This window comes from Mus caroli, chromosome 4 (genome assembly GCF_900094665.2).
Source record: "Mus caroli chromosome 4, CAROLI_EIJ_v1.1, whole genome shotgun sequence".
Lineage (NCBI taxonomy): Eukaryota > Metazoa > Chordata > Mammalia > Rodentia > Muridae > Mus > Mus caroli.
The window spans coordinates 141210183-141235546 of NC_034573.1; positions in this window are offsets into that span (position 1 = coordinate 141210183).

The window sequence follows — 25364 nt, forward strand, 5'->3', positions numbered from 1 at the left end:
TGCATCACTGGGTACCATAACACAGCTCTCTGGATGGGCTCACTTCTCTCAATTCTTTTGGGGACAAATACAAAGAAAGACCCCTGGGGGCTTGCTGTCCCAACAGTCCAGCTGAATTTGTGAGCTCCAGTTTCAGTGAGAGACTGCGTCTCAGACAGTTAGCAGAGAAGCAATGGAGAAAGACACCCAATGGCCTCTAGCCTCCACATGCATGTGCATACAGACATATGCATGCACACATGCACACACACATAAAGACACACGTGGGTTAAGTCAGGGTTGAAGGCCTGCACCGGCAGGTGCTACACACCTCAGACTGAAGCAGCTTTGCACACCAGCCAGGAAGGCCAAAACCCCAGTCACCAAACATTCATTGAATACCTACTGTGTGTAAGCTGTAGTTTAATCTGTTTAATTGCAATTAGCTGCATATCGTGACTAATAACCATAGGTGCTTTACATTTGAGAGAGTGAGAGTGGAGAAGGGCCATTCTTGGTTCTCAAGCTGTGCTGAGACGGGACAAGAGGGGAGCAGGCTGGCTGAGTTCACTACTCTGCCCCCACTCCATTTCCTGAAGCCTGCAAGAACGTGGAAGTCTATTTCAGCTCCCAGGGTTCTGGGACCCAGGGGCCACACCTGCCGCACTTGCGAAGGCAAACACTAGCTACCTCTGACAGGTAAAAAAAGAGAGTGCATCTCACGCTGTTTGTGACAGCTGCTGTACAGAGAGAGGCTAATTTTGGAAACAGATTATTAAAACATATATCTGCTCTGAAGGGCGCAATCCATCAAAAGCTGGAGGGGCAGGCTCACCCTGTGCTCTAGGTCTCCCTGGCAGCAAACAGCTCCTCCCAGCTACAGAAGAGTCTGCCAGGCCTAGTCCCCGTTGCCACACTGGTCCGTTCCTGCTTCAGGCGAGATGGAGAGGAAGCTGGGGCCCTGCTTGCAGTTTGGAGGCTGCTGGTGGGCTCTAGGCTGTGAATTAAACATCTCTCCTTTGCCATTCCTGGTATGGCCTTGACGTGAGGGTCCTGAGGACGACTGTCACCTGTGCAATGGAAACCGTGTGTGGTGCCTGCCCTGAGGTGGGGGTTAGTGCGTGGACAGGTGTGGAAGCCTAGCACAGGTGTGTACCCCAGGCCACCGACATCCCTGAAGGCACTTCCTTCCTCTCAGATGTGTTGGGCTATCAAGGAGGGTTTGGGAAATTCTAGAGATGATTCCATGAAAGTCCCTCAGAGCTTGCTGTACCCTACCCTTCCTATGAAAAAGGAAGCCAGAACATAGGAGAAGCCCCACCCTCTGACAAGTGTGCTGTGCTGTGTAAGAGCCTTGAAAACCCAGTCCTGGCCCTCAGGAGCCCAGGCTCTCTCTCCCCTCACTTCACCCACCTCAGAATCAAGGTCCTGACACCCTGGAGATAAAAAGCAGTCCTGAATCTAGGACAAGGGACCCGTGCTGTGCATACATAGAGTCCTCCTAATGCAGCCACTTTTTAATACAGTTAGTTCCTCATGCTGTTATGACCCCCAGCTATAAAACTATCTCCCTGTTTCTTCATAACTGTAATTTTGCTATGGTTATGAACCATAATGTAAATATCTGATATGCCGGATATCTGATATGCAACCCTGTGAAAACGCTGCTCGACTCCCAAGGGGGTCTGGACCCACAGGTTAAGAACCATTGGTGTAGCGCACTCTCTACTGGGCTTCTGCCTATATCACGTCTCCTGGAAACTGCAGGACCTGCCTGCTTCAAAAGCCTGTTTGTTCTCTGCCCACCTGAGCAAGCCTGCCACTGTGCTTTATGGCTGAGACGCTGGAGAAAGAGATCTGCCTCTAGCGCAGGTGTGTCCTGCCTCTTTTCTGCTAGCAACAGGCTTGGCACACAGGTCAGAATCCACCCACTGCTGTGCCTGGTTCTGGTGGCTCCACTTGTATTTATAGCCTCTATCACTCCCTCCACCCACCTCTAGATGGCAGCACCCTCAGTTCCCCACCACACTGAGAGCCCTACCTTCCTCCCAGACATGTCTGACAGAAGCCCAGTCACTTGAGCTGTCCCAGCATTTGATTTGAAGACTGGGGGTGGGGTGTTTAATAAGAAACAACAGCCACCTGGATGGTGTGAGGCCTGAAAGATGCCACAGACCTGGTTGGAACTTGAGTCCCAGGAACATGTTCCATGTACCTTAGAGCCAGGGGGCTGGGAAGAAAGCTCCAAACCCTAGCATGGTGGAAACCCTCTATGATCATCCACTTCTCCCACCTAAGAACCTTGGGGTTCTGCATCTGCCATCTGCCATCTGTCACCTGCAAGCAGAGATAAGCCCTAGAGGCTCTCCTGATTCAGTTGCCCCATTCTGGGAGGAGTCTGGGAGTCTGGGAGTCTGGGAGTCTGGGAGTCTGGGAGTCTGGGAGTCTGGGAGTCTGGGAGTCTGGGAGTCTGGGAGTCTGGGAGTCTGGGAACATTTCCAGGTGTGCCCTGGGCTGGAGGATCTAAACAGCTGTGAAAAAGCTGGGTCTTCTAGGGTCTTGAAGAAAGAGACTGTAGTGTCAGGCTGCTACACTGAAGGTAGTGTCCCAGCCTCCAGTGTCCCCTTGCCCTGATGTCACACTAGGCAGGAAGGTACCTGGAAGCTAAGGGGCATTTCTGCAACCAACAGTTCTGCCACAGGGTAACCAGAGCTGAGCCTAATGGATCAGCAAGAGGCTTCCTCCCCTGTGGGCAGCTAGGTTACTGCTGGACTGAAGGCTTGATGGGCATGTGCAATGAATGCCGCATTCCTAGCTCCAGTCCTCAGATGTGTCCTGAATGACCAGAGGAGGAACAAGGGAGACTCTCGCAGCTTTCTGCTGCCAGCCATGAGCTCTGCAACAGGCAAGCTGCTGAGTTTGTACCCCTCCAGAACCCAGGAGCTCCCAAGAGACATAGAAAATGTTCTTCCCCCTCATAAATGAGATGGAGGATTTTGTCAATGAGATTTCATCCAGCCGAAGCTAGCCTGGCCTTCTGCTTTGGGCCATACCCTTCGCAGCAAGAAAACATTGACAAGAGCATTGATCATGGACTTACTAGCCTTACAAAACCCATGTCTGTCCTTCATCCATAGCCACGTCTGAAGAATTCCATGCCAGTCACACAAACAGCTGGAGACACACATTCACTCAGATTCAGGTTAGAGTACCCAGTGCTTAGCAAGATCCTAGACACAGAGGGAGGTCTGGGGCTCCTGGAGAAGTTAATGAATGGATAGATTAATGAATGACACAGCTGTCCTATTGTGAGAATGATACAGTATCTGTCCCTGGCCAAGAGGTGCATGAAAATGTCTCTCCTCGCCTGTGACCTCCACATACCTCCTGCAGTCCTTTGAATGGGAACAAAAGGTCTGGCCATTGCTGTGTGCTGATACCTAGGGAAATAGCCTGGTTGGATAGACACAGAATATATCCTATCCAACCACAATATAAGGGGGAGGGAGGGGCTTGGTTCCTAAAGGGAGGCACAGGGGAATCTTGGGTTACAGTAATAGGAGATGTAGCCCTGCTGACAGACTTGGCCTTTGTGGTGGCTTGGATGTGTGTCCCTGTAGTCAGGAACATTTTGGGGGCTGGCCTAGTTTGGAGGAGGTGTGTGCCTGGATGTGGATTTTGAATGTTGAAAGACTCAGTCGTTCCTGGTATAGCCTCTCTGCTTTGGTTCAAGATGTGGGCCCGCGACTTTTGTTCCCAGAATCCAGTTCCTGTAGCCTGATGCCCCTCTATGGCATCCACGGATTCTAACTCTAGAACAGTAAAGCCCAAATAAACTCGTTCTTCTGTGAGTTGCCTTGGTCACAGTGTTCTTAATCACAGCAATAGAAAAGTAACAGAGATGGAATTGCTTCTTCTGTGGTGACACGGGATGATCCCGTGACCCTGACTTTGGGTTGAGATCAGGGCTGATAGCTGTCACTGGGCCAGCGGGCCTCCTTCCTCTGCATATCTCAATGTTGGGCCCCTTCAGAACATTTCCACCACAAGGACCCTTCCTGTCAAGTCCCACCCACCCCCCTCTTTCCCAACCCCCTGTGCTCACCAATCTGTTTTCCACATCCATGATGCTATCATTTCCGCGATAGTATCTAAATGGAATCCCACAGTATACAGCCTTTGGCACTGACTGGCTTTCTCCACTCAGTGAATCCAGCCCGGCAATGGTATGTGTTTATTGTTTATTGTGTCCTTGAGCTACCACTGGCTCCTCTGTGTCACTGGCTTTGCCAGGCCTGGAGCCTTCCCTAGGTGTAGGAACCTGCAGGGTCTCTACATCAGGAAACCACTGGGCACGTCAGGGGTGAAGGGTACAGGTGCATGTGCCTGGGCAGGGGTGGACATTTGTTCTAAGGGCAAATGGCTCCCGGAGGCCCCATCTGAAGAGTCCACATTCAACACCAAGGAACAGAGAGAAGAGAGGTATAGTACTCAGGTGGGAGGTGGGCAACCCTTCCTTGCCCATCTTCCTTCCTGACCTCTTGCAGCCTATTAGGGTAGCCATGTGCCTCATACTGGCCCATTCTGTCCGAGGAGCCCCTAGGGGAAGTATGCAGATACCCGAGGTCTATGGGATCTGTATTGAGGGCTTAGTGCACCTTGGCAGTGAGACCCTTGGTCATCTCATCTCCAGTGGTCAGAGGGGGCTACGTTCTTCCTTCTAAGGAGCTGATCTCTGCAGGGCTGAGGGCCCACGGGGCCGGGAGACCCTCTGGGGTTGGCTTGGAATGGAGCCCCAACCCAGGTGCAGAGCCTTTACTCAAAGAGATGCAGAGACTGTGGCTGCTCCCGCTTGCCCTCGCTGCTGCTACCTGTCTCCCTAGTGGGAGCTCAACCTGGGCATTTCCTACAGAGAGTGAAATAAACAAGGCTGTAAATAATCCTTTCCCTGTGAGGCTGAAAGACAGAAGGGCCCTGGATAGAGATAGCGGAAGATGCAAGGGCCACAAGGGGGCCAGCAAATTTTGTTCCACTCACTGGAACAGAGACAGCTGAGAGGCGGATACCAGACAGGAAAGAACAGCTGAATCTCCAGGGCCTCACTCTGCAGGGGATCCCAAACCTGCCTCCCCCATAAGCAGGCAAGAATGGGGGTGGATCACTGCCATGGCCCCTCCCCTGCCTTGCCCTACTGTGGGCCATGCCAGAGGCCTCCAATTCTCACAGCATGCAGCTGCCTCCCCATCAGTCCTCCTCAGTACGGAGAGTGGTTTCTGCTGAGTCTCTGGACCACTATGGACACACTCACAAACCGGGCTCCTTGAGGATGCTGACCTGAGTACAGACTCCGACTCCGTGCATTCTGGCCGTGTGACCTCAGGGAAGTCATATGCCTCTTTGGACCAGGCTTTTGTTTGTAGAGTAGAGATGCCCCCCATCAGCTCAGAAAGCATAGACAAAAAGAGCAGCTACTCTTGGCATGAATCATCAACACAGCGCACAGTAGTTCCCATCCTGTGGCCGCCAGGGTGCCTGCTTCAGCGTGGCCTTGGCCTTGGGAAGTCATATGCCTCTCATGTCTGGGTCTTGTTCTCCAGATATGAAGGCAGCTTCCTGTGTACCAGGCTTGCTGTTGCGTGGTTCAAAGCACTTCTTGCTCTGAGGCCATCATTAGCACACTTTCTAAGCATCCAGTTGCACTGGGCACTGTCATTCATCCCATGATGAAAGGAGGGTGGGTGGCCACAACCACGACCTTCAAGGGTCTTAGAGTCTAATGGCAGCATTAGCACCAGAACTATATACCTTCATATGTGTGTGTGTGTGTGTGTGTGTGTGTGTGTGTGTGTGTGTGTATGCATATAGTACAGGGATCTTGGAGCAGGGCAGCGGGTAGCCAGGGTGTCCCTAGCTAGGCTTACAGAATCAGGTCTCAAAGCTCTAAGGGAACAGAATATTCTAAAAGCAGGGCATGTTGGGTATGCCATTCAGGACAGAGGGGGTTCCAGCAAGAGCTTGGGAGCAGGAATCTAAGGAACACATAGCTGCATATAGAGTAGGGTTTTCCTGAGGAGGTAGAGGGTACCAGCCATTGAATGGCCTGTGCAAAGTGTCCATCTACTCAAAGAGAACCATCTGGAACATCTTCCATCTCTCAAGGGGGAATGTCAAAGTGAGCTGCTTGCCTTCATGGTGGCCCTCACATAAGCCAGGGATTTGAGCCCACTATGGGTTCAGGGCCAGAGGTTCAGTGGGAGCTGTTCTCTAATGGTACACTGTATGTGGGTCCTCTGGGGTAGGGTGACCTGTGATAGTCACCTGGACAAGGGCTCTCCATTCTATCCTTCAGGATCAAGCCTCCTGTTCAGGCTCCTTGGGTACTCAGGTGCTAATGGGATCCAAAGGCAACACCTCAGAGTGCTCAGAAATGGCCCTGGAGAGAGAGGCTCTGGGATGGTGGAGTGATTCACTCTCACTAGGCTGGGAAGGCACCTCTGAGTCTGCAGAAAGCTGCTCTCCCCAAGTTCCCATAAAGTGTCCTGCGTCTCCACTAACTCATTGATCCACATGTTTTCCCAGGCCTGAAGATTTCTTAACTGTCATCACAAGGTTAGAAGAATTGTGGGTTAGGAAACTATGCAGCGTATTAAAGTCAGGCTGAAATATTGCCACAATACAGAGAAATATTTTATATTTATTCTCTTTTAGAAATTGTTATAAAGGGAATATAATGAGAATGTTGCAAACGAGCAGAATATTTTCTTCTAACCTGACAATAAAAATATGTCAACTGCACGCATGAAGGCCTAATAGGGAGCAGCCCATAGCTCTAGAGGCACGGGGAGTTAGAGAAGATTTCACTTGGTATCTCAGACAGCTCAAAGAGCGGAAATGGTGGTGTCTAAAGCAGGATTTCTTAGGGAAGAATCCACAGAGGATGGGGGGAGGCAATGGATAGCCTCTGAGCCTAAAGAAATCCTGGAACTGGTCAGAGATCAGAGAGGCTAGCAGATACACCCATATCATCGTCGTCGTCGTCGTCGTCGTCGTCATCGTCATAGTCGTCCCATGATTCCTCTCGTCCTCCATCATAACCATTATCCCATGATTCCCAATCTATCACTCAGCTCTCTTACTCCCAATATCATTTCCAACTCCCACCACCACCCATCATCATCATTATCAACATCCCTGTCACCATCACCACCATCTGTATCATCTCTACTCTCACCGCCATCCAGGATCATCCCATCACCATAATAGCTACCATCTGTATCCTGACCGCTACTACCACCCCATGATGGTGACCATCAGTCACCACCATCTTCATCCTCCCCACTGCCACCATTCCCATCACCAGCACACGGACACCACCATTATCAGATTCTCACCATCAGCACCATTTTTACCGTCATCCAGTCCAGCATCATTACTATCACCACGGCAACCGTCATGCATCACCACCAATAGCACACTGTCCTGACCATCACAACAGTCACCATCTTTGTCCCTCTATCACTATTATCTACACTGTGCATATCATACCTCCAGCATGACCTTTACCTAATTATTATCACTGTCATTTCCATCGCTGTTTTCTGGTTAGCATCACTTTCACCATAGTTATCTACAGCGGAATCTCAGTTATAGAATTGCCACCACTTCGGCTGTCATTTCGTCCCCAGGATCACCGTTGCTGTTATTCCATTACCACCAACATCAACATCCCAACACCACCACCATGACCCTGTGACTACTCTCCTGTGTATCCAGTATGGTAACCAGACAGCTTACACAAGCACACACGTGTCTGAGGGATGGACCTCGTCTGGGGTGCCAGGTTACTCTGTCAGCTCAGAGGCCGAGACACGGCTTGAAAGCACCTGTTAAGTCTCAGAACGGTGACGAGCTTTCTCCTTTGACAGCGTTACGTGCGTTACATGCCATATGTTGTCACTGATTGCAGGCTGTGAGGAATTCCACTCACTTAGTACTGGATAGACTCAACAGTTTGTACAGGCCCAGGGGCTAGCCGAGGAGTCCAACACAGGCAGACAATCCTGCTTCAAGACAAGATGCAAGTCACCTGGTGCTTAACACGGGGCGAGATGCCGTGAAATCTCTTGGGTTTGGTGTGAGGTGAGAATGGGGGACTTTAGGGAAGAGGAGATGTACTCCCATGGAGGAAAGCGCAGGGAGGCTGAGGAGGGCTAAGAGTTGGGGGTGACTTCAGACTAGGTCTTCCAGGAAGTAAGGTCTTCTGGTCTGTGGAGAGCCCGGCTTCTGACCTGTATGAGGAAGGTGCTTGGATCTGACTATGTGTCTTGTGGCTCTCAAAGTCACAAGAACCATATGGTTTATGATTTGGTGGCCAGTCTGCCAAAGTCCAGAAGGCAACATCCCACCCCTCTTTCTGAGCCCACACTCAAAGGTTCTGTTAGTAGAAAATCTAACAATTACTCATAGAGAACTTCTACCAAGTTGCTCTGCGGTGAGGTGGAATGGCATGGCAGCCCCAACTGCTATTAGGACCTCACCTTTCAAAGCATGTGAGCTGGCGTGCCCAGAAAGGCTGCCCAGATAACCTGACCTGACCCTTGCTGGGGACTGTGATTCCCAAAACTATGTGACAAACAGCTCCCCAAAGCCTGCTGGGAGCCAATGGCTCTCTGGTGCTACATTTCCTCTATGGTACACTTGCTAGGACCACACCTGCTGGGACCACACCTGCAGGGATCACACCTGCTGGGACTACACCTGATGGGACCACACCTGCTGGGACCACACCTGCTGGAACCACACCTGCAGGGGCCACACCTGCTGGGACCACACCTGCTGGAACCACACCTGCAGGGACCACACCTGCTGGGACCACACCTGCTGGGACCACACCTACTAGGATCACACCTGCTGGGACTACACCTGCAGACACAGTGCTTTCCACAGAAGTGAGTCACATCACCTCTGTCCATCAGTGTTGGATCTCTCCCTAATCCCAAGCACGGGTGATCTCAAAAGGAAAGAAAGAACAGCAGGAGGGTTAGAGAAACCTCTGGAAGACAGAGCTCACTGTGCTTCCAGGCTGATGCTTGTGGACCGGCTTCCATGTCCACAGCCAATGCTCATCTCTCTCTCCCAGGGGATCAGCTGGGATTATGCTGTGCTCTGGACTCAGCAATGTGTACAGAGGGCAGGGGTGCCCCCGGGGGAAGGTGTCCTCAAGTTGACATTCAACTTCCCATTGCTAAAAATACTTCTGAAGCCAAGCCACTCAGGATTATAAAGAGACCAGAGATTGAGAATTCAACACAAATCCACCCAGTGCTGGGGAAACCTGACCTTCAAAACTTCCTGTCAACAATTTTTGAAACAGAATACTATTTATACAGCTTAAAACAAATCATTGTGTAGCCCTATGCGAAATCTTCATGTTCCAATTTAGACTCTGTAGTCCTTCCCAGAGCTTGGCTGTGTTGGCAAGAATCGCCATCAGAGAGTGTTTGAAAAACACTGTATTGCTGTAGAAATTCCAAGTTTGGGTTACGCACAATCAACTTATAAATATTACATTCATGTTCCCCGGACCTGAACAGCTGAGCATTAATCTCTCAAGATTAGTAGCTAAGTGTGCAGGAATCCACCATGCACAAATAAGAAACCCACTTCCCTGACACGTGTGGGCCACTTAGGAAGAAGCCAAAAAGGTCTGCATCATCTTAGCATTAATTTTTTATTAGAGCAGCCCAAGCTCATGCTCAGACTTATAACAAACAGCTCTTCCCGGCTCACAGGCATCCTGTCTCCCACCCGACAGCGCTCTCACTTGTCCTTGAGGATGGGAAACAACTTCTTCCGATCTGCACGTTGCTGCTGCGGCTGCTGCTGGTTGGATTCTAGAAGATTCCATCCAGGCTTAAACGGGAATGACACCTCAGGATGTTGAGTGTGGAAAACATGATGCTACGTGTCCCCGCTGAGCAAGAAAGGCCTTACTGGTGCCCTGATAAATTACTAAAACACGGGCCAGATTTAAGGACCAAATTCAATCTTGCCCTGCCTCCCAAGAGGCCAGCGCTTCTGTCTTTTGTACTTGGGTTTCACAATTCTACAAAACTCCCTATTTATAAGCCACAACCAAGCTAATATGCTCAAACTAAGCGCAAAGTCCATCCCATTCTGGGCTCCCGCTCAGATCTCAGGGTTCCCCTCCCCAGATGGAGGTTCCTCTGCCTCTTTGCTGGGTTGCTACCAGCCCTTCCTTCCAAAAGCCATGAGCCAGACTGATTAATTATGGATTCTCCAAACCTCCAAGCATTCACTAAAGTTAATCTTTTAAATGATCTTCATGTAAATCAGGCCCTGTTCAGCCCCATCCAGGGCCCCTCTGCCTTATCTAACAAATAGTATCAATCGAATCGATGCAGTTATTTAGCGGGTAATGGGCTCCAAGCTGGAAACCCCAGGTCGGCAGTTTTGGGTGGTGATCACTCTTGTTCATCTTATGTCTGCAGCCAGGACAGGAGCCAATGCTGTCCCCAGCCCACCTGGCTGTGCTGGCCTTGGACCAGCTGGGAAGGGCATGCACAGAGCCTCCAAGGGGAGAAGGTATGCTATCTTTCCCCAGCTCACCCAAGCTCTTGAGGCCCCTGCAGTCCATTTCTCAGTCCCTGGCACCGTGCTTGGTGCACTGTGTCTACAGACATGGCAATGAATGACAGCATAGAATGGCCATTTTGTTTGGCTCTGTGACTATTCCAGATTGGGCAGGCAAGATGGAACCTGAAGTCCAACAGTGTCATCTCTTCTGAGAGAGTGAGGCCTGAGTCTGAAGAACACGGCAGACCTCTTGCCCTTATTTAGGAAGTGGGAGGGCTGATGGGATGTTTGCTGCATGAAGGGGACAGCGCCCGCCCCCCCACCCCAGTCACACATGGGACATAAGGGGTGGATATGACCTTGCTGTGCCCTCTGCCTCTCTGGTCCTCTGGTAACAAGAGTTTTATCAATCATGGTCTCATATAACCCAGGCCAGCCCCCCAACTCACTAGGTAGCCAAGTACAACCTTGCATTTCTGATCTTCTTGACTCCACTCTAAGTGTTGGGGTTACAGACATGCACAACAACAATGCCTGGCCTATGACCTGCTGGAGATCAAGCCTGGGCTTTAACCTAGGCTAAGCAAACATTCCAACAACTGAGCTCTGGTCCCAAGAACCTGGCTCTTTAGTCATCTGGTCTACCTTCCCCCAACAGCCTCCTTCATGCCAGTCCCTCATTACCACCATGCTGTCACCAAGTGCTGCTGCGGACCCTGCTTCTGCCAGGATTCACAGAGGGAGACAGACCAAGGCCAGAAGGCTTGTCAGTGTCCGTGCCGACCCCTAGCAGCTGAGCCACGCCTCTGGGTTGGAAGCCTGTAGCTTTTGCTTTCCTGCTAGAATTTCTTCCGAGAGCAGTCATCCCCAGCCACTCCCCCTGGCTCAGGCAGACTCATATGTGGTGAAGCCAGCCCCTGGTTAAACCCTGGGCGGGGTCCATGGACCCCTGAGACTCCCCAGGCATGAATACAATTGTGTTTTTTCCCACCAGGTCCACAAGCAGCACTGTAAACTGCAGGGCACAGATCCCTGTTGCCTGAGCCATCCTGGAGACTGGTCTCTAACTCTCCATGTCAATATCGCCCCTTCTCCTTGTCCCCACTCCCCAGTGGGAAGTCTGTGTTCTGAGAGGACATTTCTGCAGGGCTCAGATCTTCACGCTGTTGTGTGCATATTCCAGAGAAGAGCTGGTGCCGGCTGAGGACAGCTTTCTTCTAAGTGAGTACTGCACTTGGCCACTGACCCATCTCACATCATCAAACTGCAATGTGATACTTTTATGGGCCTTGCTTCTCAGGCTTCTGAAATTGGCCCCTACCTTTCAGGAGCCAGTGCCCTAACTATCTAGCTGTCTGAACCTCAGTGTAAGGAAGAGGACAATTTAACCCATGAGAGAGTGGCACCAAAGCCAGGCCTGCTCTCCCCTCCTATAGGTTTTAAAAAGTGAGTCTTAATGTAGCCCAGGCTAGCCTCCAACTCCCTATGTAGCCTAAATGTATCCATAGGGCCGGAGGGTTGAGTCATTGAGGAGATTCCCACACCACGAGGCTCTACCTGCCCCCTCTGCTCCTCCTCGCCATGTGTCAGGAGAGAAAGTGCTGAGGGCTAAAGGAAGACCCTTCACGCTGTGCAAAATGTGATATTTGCAAGAACTGGCAGAGACCAAGGAAGATCAAAGCCATTCAATTTGCAGTGCAGTGATGAGGCGGAGGCAGAGGCTTTTAATTCAGTTTCTCTTTTAAAAAAGTATCTATGAATGTTTACATGATAAATGCCTCTAAAATGCTTCTTGTTGATACAAGAGAGAAGAGATGCTGGTGTGCAGATGCCTGTGTCTGAGAAGCAGTCTCCCAGGGGAGACAAAAAGGTATCAGTAGATGGTGATTATAGCCCAGAGCCCATGGACCACACTGCTGAAAGGAATGGAAATGTATGCCTATCAGGTTTCCTTCTACCAAGAGCTCACTGCACACCCCCTGAGCATGCAGGACCCTATTACACATCCCTGAGCATACAAGACACTATTGCACACTCCCTTAGCATGCAAGAGTCTGCCTCACCTACCCTGAGCGTGCAAGACCCTAATGCACACCCCCTGAGCATGCAAGATCCTGCTTCATCCACCATGAACATGCAAGAATCTGCTACAATACCCTAAGCATGAAAGACCCTACCTTATATCCTTTGAACATACAAGACCCTACTGCCTAGCCCCTGAAATACATGAGCCTACAGCATAGCCTCTGAGCATACAAGACCCTACTGCATACCCCCTGAACACACAAGACCCTACTGCATACCCCCTGAACACACAAGACCCTACTGTATACCCCCTGAACACACAAGACCCTTGCATACCCCTGAACATGCAAGATCCTGCTTCACCCATCTTAAGCATGCAAGACCCTACTGTACAACTCTTGAACATTCAAGACCCTACTTTACACTCCCTGAGCATGCAAAACTGTCTTGTACACCCCTGAGCATGCAGAGAAATCCTCTGTTGAAAGTTGTCACCTGGTACTGTACTGTTAAGCAGTCCATGACCCTCCTGCAGCCTTAAGGAGGAGGTGCCATTGGGCAATTCTTGAAGGATGGATAGTTCACTTGACTAATAGAGACCCTAAGGGCCCTCTCAAAGCGTTTGCCCGTCTATCCTTGTGCCTACTCTACTTTTAGATCATGTGATGGTTTGTATTTGCTCTGCCTAGGGAGCGGCACTATTAGAAGGTGTGGTCTTGTTGGAGTAGGCATGGCACTGTGGATGTGGGCTCATCCTAGCTGCCTGGAAGTTAGTATTCTGCTAGCACTCTTCAGATGAAGATGTCGAACTCTCAGCTATTCCTGCACCATGCCTGCCTGGATACTGCCATGTTCCTGACGTGATGAATATGGGCTGAACCTCTGAACCTATAAGCCAGCCCCAATTAAATGTTGTCCTTATAAGAGTTGCCTTGGTTATGGTGTCTGCTCACAGCAGTAAAACCCTGACTGAGACACTGCTCTGCCTTTAGATCACTTTCCTCTATGACACATACCAATGAACGAATGAATGATGAATGAATGAATGAATGAATGAATGAAGAACACATATAGAATCTCAGAAGCACCAGACAGCTGGTTCTATGACATTTTTCTTTAAGTTAACTCACAGTTAACTCACCTTGGCCCTAGCAGATGGACAAGAGATGTAGTAGCCCATTTTGCTGATAAAGAAACGGAGGCAGAGTAAGTATTTTGGTGACTGGAAGATTTATATTCATCGACAAAAGCTACTGTGGCTAAAGCTGCCCAGGTGTTCCCATCTCACTGAAAGGAAAAGGCGGGAGGAACCTGAGGCAGACTTCCCGGTAGGATCCCTTCCATCTTTAAACTACACTCCAAGATGATTGTCAACAGAACATGCCCATCTGGGTGTATGCAAGCAGGCGTGCCCACACCACTCAGGCTGCTGTAGCTGGGGCTGAGAGCAGCCTTGCCCTGGCTCTATCTCCAGACCCCACGTGAGTCCCTTTCTATCCTCAAGATCCTGATTGGTAGTTATCACCCCTGAGGCTGTCAACGCCTGAAAAACACACTTCCTCAAATCCGGGTTCCAAGGAGTATACTGTGGGCTCAGACATGAATATATCCAAAGTCTACACAGGGCCCTGCACACACACAGCTAGCTTCTGAGGGCCAAAGGAATCCTGCTCTTGGGTGGGCGATTTGTGGGCACGGGTGACAGCAGGCAGGGCCAGGCTCCTCCCTTCTGACCATTTCACAGCGACTAGTCCTCACAGTGGCCAACAGGGGGCGCTGAAGATACAACTGAACTAGTTTTAGTTTCCAGATGGGGAAACTGAGGACATCGGCATATCCTGCCAATGTCGGGAAGCCCGGAGCCTACAGGGAGACCATGCTCTGGAGAGTAGGATCCTGGAGTTAGACAGGCAGAGCATTAAAGCCTACCACCCACACATATTTATTTCTATGATCTCTGTGTATATGTACGTGTGTGCTCATGCCCACGTGCGTGTGTGCTACAGGGCCTTGTGACTTCTAGGTTTTGATGGCAAAGTGTGTGTGGGGAGGGGGTGGCTGGGACGATCCACAGAGGTTTTCCTTGGGTCACATCCAAAAGCTGTCTGGATTCCATCGTAATCGTAATCGCTCATCCCTTCACCCTTCAGACATATTTACACAGTCTGACAATAGACCACGAATCTCTTCGAACTGGCTCCTTCTTATGAAGTTCACATGGCTGACTGCTGTTAAGAGTGGCTTTGGTCCTCTCCATCAGCATGGAAGAGAGAAGTGTCCCCTTCCAGTGGGCATTGTGTTTGTCATTTAATTAATTAAACTTAATTCTAGTTCTTTGGAAACAGACATTTTCCTATAGTCAGAGGGCTGCTTCCGTGGATGGAAGATGGTAGCCATTCACAGTGGTGGTGTATCCTAGACAGGCAGAGGGCTCCAGTGGCCCTCCTGAACAATGGCATTGGGTGTCAGGGTGGGTCACACCCAGACACTGTGTTCAAAGAGTGTCTGTGCCCTTACGCTAGTGCACAGAGCCTGGGGAGGCTTTGAAATGTCTAAAAAAAACCACCCCAGGCACCGCCCTGCCCCCTGCCAAATGCAGCTGGGTGATTCTGCCAGCGAAGAAGGTGGGGGTCTATTCTGAGTCAGCTGCTGTCTCCTTATCCCGAGGAACAGAGCAGACAGCTGCCTGGGATCCAGGCCGACTGTGATGAGTATATCGTGCACCACGGAATCTACACGGCTCTGCAAAGAGATACTCAAAGGCGTGCACATACTTGTGAGCACACACACACACCTGCTATGCACACTAGAGACTCACGAGTCTTCCAGGGATCTTGGGAAAATGTCCTTCACGTGTAGTATGCGACACCACTGGCAGAGCATGTCAGGCCCCCACAGCCTGGGGTCTCAGTGGTACTCGCATTTTGATGTCGTGAGGGGCTTGCAGCCTCCTGGGCTATGTGCACAGCAGCCATGTTGGATACAGACACGTCACTGTGTGGTCCTTGCTCAAGGACTCTCCAGTCAGGAGATCTACACCACGAGCTGTGATGGACATGCTCTGCAGTCCATAGTTGCTGGCCATGAATATTCATCAGGGTCCTCCTGAAGGTGTTGCTGAATCAGGGATTGTGAGCCAGAAAGCTTACCCACAATGCCATGCAGCAGGCTCTGAGCCCTGTGAAGACTCCTGTCCATAGTCGGGGTTCTGACCATCTAAGTGCTTAGGCCACCTTGCTGAAGCAGCCTTGATACTGCTCAGCCACAGGGAGTTCACTCGCCACAGGTTTTCTCAGGGTCACTTTCCCTGGCTGTGGCTCTCCCTCTTCCCACAGGTTTTCTATTTCCTGACAGGGTGCCTTGGAGCAAGTGACTCCCAACTTCCCACTCCCAGTTCTGTCTCATGGTGGCTCCCTGTGTGACCGTGCATCTAGGGCGCACACCTTTAGGCACGTGTTTAAGGATGCTTCCAGAGAGATTTAACTGAGGAGGGAGGGCCCACTCTGAATGTGGGGGGCAGCACCCCAGAGACTGGGACCCCAGAAGGATTAAGAAGGGGGCTGGGCACAGCACTCCTCTCCTGTCTTCCAATGGGTGTGACCAGCTGCCTAGCTCCTGGCACCCTGCCTTCCCTGCACAATGGATGCTACTTTCTGAAACTGGGAGCTGAATAACCCCTCTGTCCCTAAGTCACTTTTGCCAGGTATTTTGTTAGGGCCTAGCTCACTTTAAACCAACTGCCATTTGACCTGAGTGCTTTTCTTCAAGGAGGAGAGACTATGAGATCAAGATCCCCCGTTCTCTGAACCACCAAGCTTCCAGTCACCATCCCTTAAAAGCTCATCGCCCCAAGGCAGTGGCTGACCACCAATAGACCTGGCACACTGGGTTCATCGTGCTCCATGGCTTACCTGGCTTGTGCCCCTCAAACAGGTCCAGGCCTTGGCTCTCAGGCCAACAGAGAAGGCCCATAAGCTCGAAATGCATTCGACAATTTATCTGAGAGGAGAACTTGGAGGCCACACTGCTGGTGTCCTCAAGGAACCCCGGGTAGGGAGTTTTCTCTTTCCCCTTAGAGGTTTTTTTTTTTTGTTTGTTTGTTTGTTTTTTTGCATAAAAGCTAAGGAGGTGCTGGTGGGATGGCTTAGTGGGTAATGGTGCTTGCCTTCAAGACTGGCAACCTGAGTTTGATCCCTGGGACCCACATGGTAGAAAGAAAGAGCCAATTCTTTCGAGTTGTCATCTGAACTCCACATGCACTTCATGGCATGCATGCATACATACATGCAAACATACATACATACTTTGAAAGACAAAAAGCTAAAGCATTAGGTGTCAAAACTCCTATACCTTGGACAAAAGGCTTAGCCTCTGTAAGAACTTGTTTGTGACATTGAGCAACCATCAGCTGTGAAGCCCATTTCTCTTTAGGGACCATTATTTCCCTGTGCCATGGGGCAGTGGGACAGCAGAGTGCTGACACACATGCCCAGGACAGTGCCTGGGTAGGTCCTACATAGACGACAACTGGCAACTGTGCCGTAGGAAGTCTCAGAAGCCTGTGAGGGAAATCACCAGCAGGCACAGCCCTCAATTCCAGTTTCCTTTGAGGGATAGATAACCAGGCAGGGACATAGGTGAGTCCCCCACCATGGGGACATACTTTTCCATAGGTGAGTCCCCCACCATGTCATGGGGCTTAGGGCTGGAGTTTTGAATGGCTTGAAGGGGGAGGCCAGATGCCTTTCCCATGACAAAGAAAAGCCACTTCAAGAGGGCGGGCAGGCATCTCCAGATTCCATGGGCTGGAAGTTGCTGTTGTTCCCACTGAGGCTTTGGGTAGCAGGCTTTCCAGTCTCCCTGACCTGAGGTCACTCTCAGAGTATGACGCAGCCTGTGACCCACCTAGCTGTAGACATAGCCCCCACAAGGCTACCTTTATCATGACCTTGGGCAGAAGGCCACAGGAATGTAGAGTGGTCCCTGAGTGCTGATCTGGAGCCTAGCATCTTCCAACAGGAGAGTGGCCAGGGCTACTAGTCCTAGGCTATAAAGGCAGTGGCAAGAAGATAAGGGTAGCTCTGGGTCCATCTAAAGCACAGTCGGAAAAAGCCTGGGTCTCTCTCTGGCAACACACACACACACACACACACACACACACACAGGGGCGGGGGGGGGGCACCTGGAAAAGGAACAGGAGAGAAAGGTGCTCTTTGCATCCTCAGTGACTTCCTGACCCCAGGGAATTTAGGTTCCAGGAGGAGCAAGAAGCAGGTTCACGGATCTCCCCAACCTCTTCCTTAAGATGGACCCCAGGCCCCAGCAGCTGCCACAGGTTGGTGTTCTGACAGTGTCTACATCCTTCCACAATAGCCAAGAAGTGACACATCAGCGTCTTTGACAACCGTTTAGCTGACAGGTGCTTCAAGCAACCAGACAGGGGCGTGCCACTGAAATCCTGTGCATGGGATGAGGAACAATGCCACCAAAGACTACTCCAAGAGGGTTTGCTCAGCCAGTGTGTCATTAGCTAATCAAACAGGGTTCAGGGACCATATGGTGAGTATCTCATAGTGGGCCAATTACCTGCCCTGATGGGTTGGGTGCTTGGCTGAAATGTCACCCAAGCCCAGAGGACAGCTGGCTGGGGACTGAGATGCAGGACTGACAAGGCCTTGGCTCTTGCTCTTTCTGTCAGGGAGACATGTCCTGCAACAGTGTTTACACAGATAACTCTGTGGAGCTAGCAGACACTCAAGTGAGTTGTATGGAGAATCCTAAACAACTGCTCTGTGTGTGTGTGTGTGTGTGTGTGCGCATGTGGTATATATATATATATATATATATATATATATATATATAGTGCATAGTGTGTGCATCTGACATATGTGTGTCATGCACATGGTGTATATATGTATTGTGATATATGTGCATGCATGCTGTATGTACGTGTATACTATGTGCATGTGTGGCATGTGTGTGTAGTGTCTGTGTGTGTACAGTATGAATATGTATAGTGTGCATGGGGGTGTAATAAGTGTGTGGTGTGGGATCTTTGTGCATGTTTGTGTTATCTGTGTGTACAGTGTTTTTGTGTTGTCTATATGTGTGGTATGTGCATGTGGTATGTATATATGTATATGTGTGTGCATGTGGTGTATATGTGTTGTATATAATGTGTGCATGTGATATATGTGTGTGTCATGCACATGATATATATGTGTGTGTGTGATGTCTGTGCATGCATGCTGTATGTATGTGTATAGTATGTATGATATGTGTGTGTGTAGTATCTATATGTGCATAGTATGAAGATGTATAGTATGTGGTATGGGTTCTTTGTGTGTGTTTATGTTATCTGTATATACATTATGCACCTGTATGTATGGTATGTGCATGTGATATGTATGTATGTATGTGGTATTTGTGCATGTGTGTGACATGTTTGTGTGTGAATGGTGTGTATGTGTAGTATTTGTGTGTGACATATATGTGCATTTATGTGTATAGTATAGTGTATATATATACATGTACATGGTATGTATGTCTATAGTATGTGTATGCGTGAGAGTGGATGGTATGTATATGCATTGTACTTGTGTGTGATGTGTGCAGTATATATGTGTATAGTGTGTGATGTATATATGGTATGTACATGTATAGCATGTGCACGTGTTTCATGTGTGTGTGGTGTATATGTGCACAGTGTGCTCACATATGTGGTATGTATGTACATAGTGCAGAGAAGCCAGCCTCCAGCATACATGTGTGGTGTGTCTGCAGTATGTATGTGCATAGCATACATATGTATGTATGTGCAAGCGTGTGCATTCGTGTGTGTGTGTGTGTGTGTTGGCCATGAGCACTTTACCACGACAGAGGCTATTGTGAGGGCATTTCCCAGGAGCACACTATAAAAGAGTCTTGTCCTCATCCTGGCTGCACCTCTGGGCTGGACACTCGACCTCCGTGGTAGCTTCTGTTCTCCACCCCCCTCCCCGCCCCAATCTCAGAACTGCACAGTGAGTTCCCTAAAGTTGTGGAAACTGTGCCCTAACACAACCCCCTTCCCTGCCGTTGTCTGGACCTGGTGCTCCTGTTAGGGGTGCTGGAGCCATGGTCACCAGGCTTCCACACGCCTTTCCTTGCCTGAGGACTTGATGGGGTCCTTCCCATCCCCTATCCTCCCGCAACCTAGAGACTCACGATTTCTCCCAAGGTCTCTTGGGAGAGCAGGCATTGAGCCTACATGGCTGCGAAACCCCAGCGTTGCCCGTAGTGGGCGCCCGTGTTCCTATAGTCTAACCTCTTCCTGTGCTCTACCAGCCTCTCTTGAACCTGAGCTGGAAGTTCAAAGGGCACAACTCACAACTCACCGTCAGCAGCAAAAGCTTCCAAGGTCCCCCTCGTCCCACCACGCAGCTCTGTACAGAACAGTAGCCCTACCTGGCCCTCAACTGTTGGGACGGTGCTGCCCCAGCCAGCAGCTGCCTCAAGGGCGCTGAGCTAGCCTCGAGTGCGTTCACAGAAACCTAGCACTCACCCAAAAGGGTCGCTTGGTGCCACCCTCATTTACAGGTTAGCACATGAAGGAAGCTCGGGCAGAAAAAAAACTGACATCCAAGGCCAATGGACGGTCACCCAAACGGGATATCCTGCTGCAGCAGAAAAGAGGATCTCAGATGCAGTCTATGGAGGCAGTACCTCCCAGTGACCTGCAGGGGGCAGGGCAGAGGCGCCAGCAGGAAGGCTAGCCTTCAGCCCAGACTCAACCCGCACAAACACAAGGACCTGAGGTATACTGCTCAACGCCACTGCCACTCATTTTCCTGATATTTTTTTTATTCCAGCTCAACTGTAAAAGTAATGGATAATCTACTGTTACACTAAAAAGACCTTTATTTTACACTGATCATTAACTGGAGGCTTCCCGGTGCAGACTGGTTCTATTAGAGACTTGAAATTGCTTATATCAATTTCCTTGTTCGGCAAAGACTTTCTTAAAGCGCGTTATAAGTAGTTTTCCCATTGCCCCAAAGGAAAGGGCTCAGCTGGGCTTCTTGCAGGGGACCCTCAGCCAGGCTCTGGAAATAGCATTGAATACTGAAGACGGTCCCCAAGAAGCTGGCAGCTGAGAGGTCCCTGCCTAATGGACAACAGCGAGAATGCAACCTTCTGTCTCCAGCTCTGTGCTGATGGAGGCAGAAAGGCTGCATTCCAGAGATGTCTACAGATAGGGAAGTTTGTGCTATGGACGCTGTCTTTCTGGGGATACCAGAGGGTCAGCACAGCAAAGGAACACCAAAAGCCAGTGTCTAAGTACATGTTCTATAAGAAGGGTATGGGGGTGAGCTCTCAGAGATAGCAAAAAGGACCAGATCTGCACAGGGAAGGGAGGGCAAAGGGCATTTCAGGGGTGGGGTGGAGTGGACAGTGTGGATACCACATTGAGACTGGTGACTCGCCATTCAAACATGAGGACCTGAGTTCAAATCCCCAATATCCACATGACATAAGTGCCTGTAATCCCATCATCCCTAGAGGTGGACACAGGAGACTTCCTGGAAATTTGAGAGTCAGCTACCCGGATGTACAACAGCAGCAAGTGACAAAAGAGAGACTTGTCTCTGAAGGTAGAAAGCAAGGACTGACTCCCAGGGTTGTCCTCTGTCCCACAAATCCACACTGTGGCATGTGCACACTTGCACACATGAACACACAAAAGGTTAAAACAATATTGCATTCGAAGCATGGTCCAACAGCCACACATTAGTGATGAGAGACTAAGAGCCAAGGTCACCGTGGCAGACCGCTAAACAATGGTTACATAAGGACGAGGGAGAGTGACAGGTGAGCTGTACCGAACTAGAAACGGCAAGCACATTTGCCCTCTGCCTCAGCGATCCCATTTCTGGAATGCGTCCCGCGTCTGTACTTGTGCAAGCAGCAAGTGATGTATGCACGGGCACACTCCACATACAGTATTTCTCATAGAAAAAAAAAACAACCGCAGTGAGTTATAGCCCTGTGAGTTTGGAAAAAGTAAAAACAGAGGAGGTAGCAAAAAAAGTTCCCTGCAACAGTGGCAGACACTCTCTGGAGTAGCTCATTAAATCCAAAAAATATGACACGGCTCTGAGCAAACGGACGGGACGTGTGCAGAGGCTCCAGTGCACTGCCATGTGCATCAGTACCGAGAAACACCTGCCGTGGCAGGAAAGCCGGTGCGAGCGAGCGCTCAGTGGACGCCTCTTTCATTTTAGTACCATTTTGATTTTGAGCCACATGAGCACATTAACATAGGCAGGAGGATGACCGTTCAGAAATGTCTGTGCGGACCTCTCTGGAACACACAACTCAGTGTCATTTGTGGCAGAAGGGACTGTGCGGCTGGGTTAGGGTTGGGGCCCTGAGCCAGAAGGTTACTCAGGTGGGACACTGCAGAGGCTGGCAGTTCTAGAAGCAGAGTCCCTTCTCTGGCTGTGGTCAGAGGGGCGTGCAGCTGAGATGAGAGGAAAGTCAGAGAAAGGCAGAGTTGTGACTTTGAATACGGGCGGTTGTGTGCCAAGAGATGCCCCAAAGCCAGAGACTGGAGGGAAGTAGGGTCTCTCCAGGAGCCTCCTGTAGGAGCCTGCGGCCCGATGAACTGTGATTGTCAGGAGACAAAGCCCTGGGCATGTCTATGTTGGGGGTTGGGGTGGGGGTGGGACTGGGACTGGGTTTGACTTCAGATGTTCAGAACTGTAAGATGCTAAGATCAGTGTTACTGTTAGCCACTAAATTATCGCTACACAAGCCACAAATAGCAAGTATGTTTTGTTGTTGTTGTTTTTTAAGAAAAAAAAAAGTCAGGAAAGCACGCATGGAACACGTTTGCTTCTCTCTCACATGTGACTGGGTCACGGCAAGGAGGCCACGGACAGAAGCCCAGCTGGAGGCGTGGCTGTTTGTATCTGCTTTCCAAACACTACAGGGGGCAGGGTAGCCCAGAGTCAGGGGCCTGACTTCCCATAAGGGGAAGCTCCTTAAAGGCAGTCCATCCTGGAACTGCTCTGACTGCCTTCGGAGCATTGGACAAGGTGTTTGTCCCTCCTCCTTCAGAAGGCTGTAGCTGAAGCAGTGTCCTTGCTGGAGGCCAGCTTGCTCCCCTTTGCTAACCTGGGTGCCTGGCCAAGTGATTCACAGAGAAGAGCCAGAGTCTGAGGTCAAACCCCACCTGGGCGACTTTGGGGGAGGGGTGGGCACCAAGCACGCAGAGGTCGTATTTGTGAAATTCAGAGAATCCCCACCTGTGTGTTTAGGGAGGGAGCACTTAGGGCTTTCAGGGTCCCCTCAGAAGCCAGAGTGGAGGGACACCTCCAGTGACACTGTTGGCCATTATGTAATAAACCAGCATCCACGTGGCCCTGTGGCAAGGGGGAGTTATTGAACAGTAGAGGGGCCGGTACGGCTGGCAGGAGGCAACTCCAATCTCTCCCCCCACAGAGGGTCAGCCCAAGCTATCATCTCAGGCTGAGATGGACCATGGTCCTGTCCTTGTCTTCAGATAGCCACCATGGGCAGAACTTGTAAGGTTCTGTTGGCAGGACCCCCTTTACATTCCCAAATCCTCCTGTCCCTAGGACTTCCTCACATCCCCTGACCAGTTCATGTGCTTCCTTGAAAGCCCAGAGTCACCTCCTCTGGGAAGCCCTCCCTGGTTTTCTGTCTTCACTACATACTTTGGGAGCCATCTCTCCTTCTCCACCAAGTGTTACTGTTATTTCTGTGTCTTCTTCCCTCACCGAGCTGTGAGCTTCTTATTTTCCCCAAATTTCTAGCAGAGTCCCTGGCGTATAACACCCATTCATTCATTCTTTCATTCATTTGTTTGTTCGTTCATTCACCCATTCATTTACCCACTCATTCATTTATTCATTCATTTGTTCATTCATTCATTCACTCATTTGCTTGTTCATTCATTCATTCACTCATCAGATACTCTAAGCACCTTTTGTGCTGGGGCTTTTTTAAGTGTAAGACTAAAACATAGAGATTGGATGTTGGTTCTAGAACATGCTTGGAGACATTTCCTACCAGTGGAGTCTGGCAGGGACTCTGAGGGCAGACCACTCTACGGTTTCTGTGATGTGTTTTGCCTTTTGATTCTTATCTAGTTTTGAATGAATGCTTGCGTCCCCCCCATTCTCCATCAGCATATGATCACCCCTCTTCATACTACAGCCCACTGACCTGGCCCGATTTGTGCTTGCTGCAGATCTGACTAACTGCAGACCTGAGGCCAGGAGGGGGAGGGAGAGTCAGAGACCTGGAGGAAGCTACTGTGTGACTTGGCTCTGTCCCCACAAAGGCATCTGATGGGTCCCGTGTCTGTCACAGAGTAAATCAGAGTTCCTTGTTCTCTCTAATTTAGAATATGGGACAACCAACCAACCCCCATAAGGACAGGGTGGCAATGGCCTGAGTGTCCGACAGGTTCCCTGTGGTGGCTGTGTGCGCACACAGACAAAGCTCAGGCTGGTTCCAGTGGGTAGAAGAGAAAGTTGGGGTTGGAGGAAGGAAACAAGCCAAGCCTGGGTCTGAGGAGACACTGTGGGAGGGGGGCCGCCTGCTGGGTTAATGCCTCCTGAGTCATCTTCTGCCCACTCCCCTGCATCTACTTCTCCCACGAGCAGATCATAACAGCGCCTGGATTGGACAGCGGTGCCTCCTCAAGCTCCAGCTATTCCAGCAGGAGCTCGAGGCCTGTGCAGCCCTTGTCACCGGCTCCAGTGTTCCTAGACTGAGAAGAGAGCAGGTGACTCAGTTCTCATTTCAGGGAGAGGAAAACTACAGAGCTAGTGACTCACTCCTTCAAGGTGACTCAGAGTCTGTCTGGGACTGTAGCCCAGTGACCTAGTTCCCAGAACTCACTCTGGAGACCAAGGACATAGTTCCAGGGTGAGCAGGGAGGGAGCAGGCAGCAGGAATGAGGCACCCTAATCTCAGAACTCAGGTCCTTATACAAGAGCAAGAAGCAATTGCCTTCTGAGGAGCATCCATGCGCCACTGGGGGGTAGGGGGTTGTTACAGCATCACAGCCTGAAAAGAATGTTCAGATAGAATCTAGCAAGATGCGGGCAGGATCCATGCTCTGGAAACTGTGAAGGACTGATGAAAGAGATCAGAGACCAGAAAGGAGAGCCAGGCACTGCGCTGACTTATCGGAGCCTGGGTAGCCACGAGCTGTCAGCACCCGTGAGCATCCCCCAGATCAGGCAGTCTATAGACACAACGCAGTTCTCTGATCAGAGTCCCAGCAGGACATGCTTTCTGTAGGAATCAACAAAGGGATTTTTAAATTTACCCAGAAAGGCAAAGGAGGGAGACTTGCCAAAACAATTAGGACAAAGAATGAAGCTGCGAGACACACCCTACCTGGTTTTTCGGAATCAAGCTACAGTAATCAAGACAATGTGCACCTGGCAAAGAGACAGATACCAATAAAGGAGTCCTGAAATAGAACCTCACCCATACAGTCAATCGATTTTCAATGCGAGTGCAGAGGCAACTCTGGACAGAAGACGGTCACTTCAGTTCATACTGCTTGAAAAATTGGATATCCACATTAAGGAGAGAGAAAAAAAAAAAAAAAACCTCAATTGATACTCACACCATAAGCAAATGCAATCGTTAGGCAAGTCACAGATAGACTTAAAACTGTACACTAGCTAAAAACCACATAGAACTTTTGTGTTCTGGCTGAAGCAACCCTTGCTTTGATA